The sequence below is a fragment of the Sinocyclocheilus rhinocerous genome, unplaced genomic scaffold (genome assembly GCF_001515625.1).
Source record: "Sinocyclocheilus rhinocerous isolate Xijiao unplaced genomic scaffold, SAMN03320098_v1.1 scaffold182, whole genome shotgun sequence".
Classification (NCBI taxonomy): domain Eukaryota; kingdom Metazoa; phylum Chordata; class Actinopteri; order Cypriniformes; family Cyprinidae; genus Sinocyclocheilus; species Sinocyclocheilus rhinocerous.
Genome location: NW_015655576.1, coordinates 232,996 through 239,532, shown reverse-complemented (window position 1 = coordinate 239,532; position 6,537 = coordinate 232,996). Strand labels below are relative to the sequence as shown.

Genomic DNA, 6,537 nt, shown 5'->3' with positions numbered 1-6,537 from the left:
TCTTTAATATTTAAACTGGCAAGGCTTAAATGAGTTTAGTTTAAACACAGATAGCAACGTGTGCTGTTCTGGTCTCACCTGCGCTATCAACACGTGATGAGGGCATAAATGACAGTTATTCCAGCATAAAGCACTCGCATTGATTAAAGAGTGACTGGTTTGTCCACATATTGTTTTTTTCTCTCTCATCAGTCTTGTTGTAATGTATTGGGAAGCCAGAATTTGTATCCATCAACAGAAACATGCATTAGCCGAACTCTAACAAACCATATTACAAGATGCATTGTCAGATTTAAGTTGAACCGCGGTCCTAGTGTATGCCGAACCATGTGTGGAGAACCGTACGGTTCGATTATTTACCGAGAACCGTTGCACCCCTACTATCTATCTGTTTATCTATCTGTCTATCTATCTATCTATCTGTCTGTCTGTCTGTCTGTCTATCATCTCTGTCCATCCATCTACCTACTTTGTGTTACTAACTAAAATTTCAGTAACTGAAGTAAAATAAAAATAAAAATCAAATAAAAATGTTGTCTTGGCAAATAGCTTTAGTTTAGGAAGAAATACTAAAATTATTCAAAAGATAAATGAAATAAAATAATAAAAAATACATGAAATAAAAATAAAGATAAATTGAAATATTTAAAAATGACAATTAAGAATGTCAATTTAAAGAAAATATTTAAAGAAACATGACAAAAGCACATAAAATTACTAAAACAATCTAAAATTAAAACGAAAACTTAAAATATAAAAATAAATGATAATAATTAATAAATACTATAATAATAAATGAATAATAGTAAAATAACCATGCTGACTATCTATCATCTACCTACCTGCTTATTTATCTAGGCAAATTTCAGTTTAACACAATCAATAATAGGAAAACTCATTCATCCTTTTCATGAGATAAAACAATTCTGTAATCTATTCGATTAGATTCGAAGTATGTCCTCATAAAAGGCTCACCTTATCTCATGAGTTCACTTTTATTTTTATTGAAATGTGATATACTGTACACACCTCAGCACTGATTAAAAGTCTCCAAATTTTGTGAAGAAGACATTCACTAATGTTGTAAACAACAAAACCCCTCACCTCTATCTCTGCCTCCTGAGCACGGGCTTGAAAGGTCAGTGTGTCTGTCCAGATGATTGTTAGAGAGGACAACAGCTGAGCATCCAGTGAGGTGATGATTGTTCCTGAGGACACACACATTCAGAGTGAGCCTCTATTCATCCAGCACACACTGAGGCTGTTCAGCAGCGTTTGTTTGCAGGGTAAATGAAAATACAGATGTGTGCAGTCCGAACAAAAGAGCAGTCATGAGCCTTCTGGTGTTTGCCAGTGAAAATGCCATCTAATCTCACTGCCCTGTGATCAGCATCCATTTTAAATTCACAAGCAGCTTCAAATGGATCAAAATAATCTAGTGTAATTATACAAATTAACTAGTGCTGACGTGTGGCATCAGTGTATATACCTCATTTGCATACTTGTGAACTGAAACCAGTACTTACGATCCAGCTCTTCAGCAAATCCTGCGTTAGATCAGATTATGATAATAATAATATTGGTCAGATCAGGTAAGGAATGATAATAGACTGGTAACTGATTATAGAAATGATCAATAGTCGGATGCTCGTGCGCTTTTGTCAGCGGAGATCGAGCTCTCCCTTATAACTCAAAACAGGAAGCTGCCGGATGAAACCACGTGTCTGTCGGAGCTGAGGTTTAAAGGTGCAGCGACCATTAAATTCAAGCCCCGCCCCTTTTTAGCGCTGCGCTCGTTGTCTTCTGTCTTCCGGTTAGTATTTTCCATAAACTGTATAAAAACATGGACGTAGTGTCCGTGACGTCACCCGTAGTTTTCCGAAGAGCCATCTTGGCAGCGCATCACCGCGCGTCACTCCCGGATAATCGTAAATGGGCAAAGAGGCGGGAGCTGGTTGCTGAAACCACGCCCATAGACCAAAATCATTTTTTGAACCAGGCTGTAAATATGTTTTTTTCTGCTGTAAAGTTGGGCAGTTTAACATGGGGGTCTATTGGGATTGCCTCCCTTTTGCAGCCAGCCTCTAGCGGCCAGTCGATGAATTACAGTTTAAGTCACTTCCGTGTTGGCTTCACCAGAGAGAGCGGGAGGTTGCCGCTTGGTATTTTCACAGCTTGAAGGTAAGGTCGTATGAATTTATGAATGAACCGCTCTTTTAAAAGTTAACTCTACAATAAGTAATGTTAAATCCACTTCACCAGCGATGCTATTGAAATATACAGAGCTACTGAAAAAAACGACGTTCTCAGACAAATTTCTACAGATGGCTGCACACTTGTTTCTTTAAGGCATAAGGTCTATAGACTGTATACGGTATGTAAGCCCTTTTCCGCCACGGAACAAAAGCACTAAAAAAGTAATCGCAACAATTTATCTCACAATTCAAACTTTTTTTTTCTGAATTAACTCAGAATTGCGACTTTATAAATCGCAACCGAGCGATATAAACTCGCAATTCTGAGAAGAAAAGTCCGAACTGTGAGATAAAAAGTCCCAATTGCCTTTTTTATATTTTTTTATCCTGTGGTGTGAGATGTGAACTAAGAATTGCAAGAAAAAGTCAGAATCCTGCATTTATATCTTGGAATTCTGAGTTTATGTCTTGCAGTTCTCACTTTTTTGTCAGAATTCCAAGAAAAGAAAGAAAAAAAACACTCTGAATTGTGAGATATAAACTAACAATTGTGAGGGGGCGGAGGCAGAATTGCGAGATTAAAAAGTTCCAATTATCTTTTTAATTTTAAATAATAAATGAATAAATAATAAAATAAAAGGAATAAAAATAAAAGGAATAAATAAAAACAGAATCGTGAGATGTAAACTCAGAACTGTTAGAAAATTTTATTTCATTTATATCATTTATATAGCTTATATCTTGCAATTCTGACTTTTTTTTTGTCAGAATTGCAAGGAAAAAAGGTCTGAATTGTGAGATAAAAAGTCACAATTACCTTTTTATTTATTTATTTCCAGTGGTGGAAACCAGGGCTTTCATTATATTTCCAACTTTTACAAAAATTTACTTTGTATGTTTAATTCAGAAAGTTATGTTTGGTTATTATGTCTTGAAATAAATAATTGTTTTGCATTTTTAATTTGAATTTTGTTCATAAATAAGTTATGTTCATAAGTCTTTACTTTTGGCAGTTGGATCAAATAATGCAAAAGAATCTGGTTCATTCATCAGTGGAAGGTCAAGTACAGTGCTCTGTTTATTTACTGCACATTTAGTAGCCTATCTGAGTATTTAGCGTATATATAGAAAACTTGCATGGCACTATGCTATTCTGAACATATCTATAAACAGTTCTCAATCTTTCAGTTTCATCATTGTCACACTGATTTGCACATAAATGTATACATTTTTACAACCTAATGTAAAACATAAAGGCTGCAGTTCCATCATCTGCCACTTTGAATGCTTGCACCCTTTAAAGTCCAGTAGATTCTGATTGGCTGTCAGTGTTTTTATGGTTCATATCATTCCTATGTGCCGTTATCATTATAGTTGTGGTGTGGACTCTGCTAATCTCACAGAATTAGAATGATTATTAAAACTGTATAGTTTTAATCATTTTAATACTGTACAGTGTATAGTTATCAACCTTGGTGTGAACGGACCTTAAATATGTAGAGACATCCAGCTTCTCCAAATGCATTGTGGGTTTGTACTCACTCTATAGCCTGAGCCAAGTAAGACACGACGGAGAGCGTTTGCAGGCATGCAGGAATACAGGTTTGGCTTTTTCGTACTACAGAGAGAATGAAGCACTCATGCTTTATGAAAAGTAAAAATGCTCATAAGCAACTGATTTTGAACTCACTTCTCAGTTCTGCAGATAGATGGAGCCCAAGCAGAGGTAGATTGAGTGCGTGTCTGAAGCGTCCAGCACAGAATCCAGCACCCGCTCGTAGCAGCTCTGAGCTTGAGCGTAATCACCCCTCACGTAATGCTAGTGACCCCACAGGGCCCATTCGTCTGGATTCTGTCAAGATCAAATCCCAGGAGAAAGTAATGAGTTCGAAGTGCATCTCAAACCGACTGTGACACCTGTGCAAAGTAAATGGAATGATGCAGGCTGGCCTCAGCGCTGTCGTGTTCTCCTCTCAGCAGGTGTAGTTTGGCGAGAGCGAGGTGATACAAGCTGATGGTGCCTCTGTTGCCTCTGAGACAAAAGCTCTAGAGCCAGAGCTTGCTGGACCATCTGAGGACACAAACACAAGCCAGCATTAACTTCGGGATTAACACCGTCAGCTCTTTTGAAATAAAAGAGTTTGGTATGCTATGTAGAAATGTAAAACTCAGAACTCCACTTTAGTCCAAACCCAAAGTGCAAAAAATGGATAATTCAGAAAAAGGATATGAAGTCTCTCATTAGCACATGAAGCCCACATTCTGCAACTCAATCCTGATGACGACAATGTGAACTACACAAGTAAACAGAGGTTAACCAATCATAACATACAGAATTTATGAACATATGTAGAATATATAAAAGTTTGGGGTTGGAAAAATATATATATTTTTTTTTTCAAAGATATTAATACTTTTATTCAGCAAGGATGCATTCAATTGATCAAAAGTGACAGTAAATGCATTTATAATCTTGCGTAAGATTTCTATTTCAAATAAATGCTGTTCTTTTGAACATTATATTCATCCATGAATCCTGAAAAAGTCAGTTTCCACAAAATATGAAGCAGCACAACTGTTTTCAACATTGATAATAATCAGAAATGTTTCTTGAGCAGCAAATCAGCATATTAGAATGATTTCTGAAGGATCGTGTGACACTGAAGACTGCTGAAAATTCAGCTTTGCATAACAGGAATAAATTACATTTGAACATATATTCAAATAGAAATTAGTTATTTGAAATTGTAATAATATTTCACAAAATTACTGTTTTTACTGTATTTTTGATCAAATAAATGCAGCCTTGGTGAACAGAAGAGACTTCTTTCAAAAACATTAAGTCTTACTGTAACACCGTTCGTAGGTCGGGAAGAAGGAGGCGGGAACCGGCGGACATTTAAACAATTTAATAAAATAAACAAACACAAAATGAAAGTAAAGCGGCAGCCCCTCGCGGATGACTGCCGCACACAAAACACAAAATAAAGTCCAGGCCTGGTCTTCTCTCGTCTTTCACTGTCGTAGCTCTTCTTTTTATACTTCCGGAGCTCCTCCGTGGGACTCGAGACCGGTGAGTGGTGCAGGTGTCGCTCATTATCAATTACTCCACCGGCCTCGCTCCGTTCCCACGGCTCTCGGCCCCGCCCCACTCATCACAGACATATAACCAACCCACCCACCCTTGAGTTTGTGGTTGGGGGCCGCATTTGCGCTATGCCACTGGACTCCGTCCGTTAGTCAGCCTAGTGCCCGCTCACTTTTGCCGAGGCCCGCCCAAAAATACAATTCTGACTAGGCCACTGCTACAGACTGTTTAATACCAACCAATTCACATGAATAAAGCAAACAAAGCAGAGAATGAAGCATTTAGGATGAAGTGATTCACTAAAAAGAATCAAACATTTGATTAGACATACTGTATGAACAAGAGGATTACAATGAAGACCAGGATTTTTTTTAATTCAAGTTTTACATTTTGTATGTTTTGACAGTAGATTTTTTTTTATTCAAGCTTCTTTTTGTGCATTTTGACAGTAGATTAACTACTTGAAATCATGAGTACATTAGCTCATATCATAGCAAGCTATATCTTCGAAATGGCTTCCCCAACACCATTCTCATCTCACCTTCATGCAACTGGATGACACCCATCCAGTCTATCTTTACCCAGCTTATTAAAGTGAGGTTAACCAAATGAAATCCAAACGCTTTCAACCGCAGGTGGAAGGCGAGAACCTTGACCGTGGACGGAAGACGTGAGGAGCCAGCGGGAAGGGAGAGCGGGGAGAGTAAATTAAAAGCCGCTAATCTGTAAAACTAACAGCATGATCAGAGCACAGCATGCTGGGACTTTAAAAAACGATGAGGCAGGAAATGGGTCTCCGGCGAGAGAAGACCAGGATGAATTCCCAATGAGAGACTGAGAAGGAGAATTCCAGAAGGTTGGTTGTAAAATTCTAGATGCACTTTGGAATATGTGACATAGAAAACTGTCTATCACTCTAATATGTTATTACTCTATGCATTATATTAATTGATCAAATGTTGTTTTCTATTTGACAAAATTGGGAAATGTATCACAATGACAAATGCTGAAAATTAAAAAAATATTTTAAAAGTTATTAATTATTGTTATGTTTCTTATCTGGATTTACATAATTTAAATGTGTCATTTACACATTTAAAGTTCAATTGGAGTTTTATGAAAACATAAATGGGGAGGATATTTGGGGAATTTATGACCAATTAATGGCCAAGTTAAAAATAAGAATAATAATAATAAGAATAAGAATAAGAATAAGAAGAAGAAGAAGAAGAACAACAACAACAACAACAACAA

At 36.9% G+C, this 6,537-nt stretch overlaps 1 protein-coding gene and 1 pseudogene across 3 annotated transcripts in view; both read right to left on the bottom strand.

Annotated features, from left to right (window-relative positions):
• Positions 1 to 1,702, bottom strand: part of LOC107718627 (heme oxygenase 2-like) — a 9,438-nt gene extending 7,736 nt beyond the window's left edge. The window contains exons 1-2 of one of the 3 annotated variants that reach the window (XM_016525795.1): positions 1,527 to 1,702; positions 1,098 to 1,208 (exon numbers count right to left, since the gene is read on the bottom strand). The gene's annotated coding sequence lies outside the window, so the exon portion shown is untranslated. The remainder of the gene's footprint in view (positions 1 to 1,097; positions 1,209 to 1,526) is intronic. The other 2 variants (XM_016525794.1, XM_016525796.1) reach the window with 2 other exon arrangements.
• A 2,036-nt stretch (positions 1,703 to 3,738) lies between these two features.
• The window catches only part of LOC107718616 (cilia- and flagella-associated protein 70-like), a 15,001-nt pseudogene continuing 12,202 nt past the window's right edge, over positions 3,739 to 6,537 (bottom strand).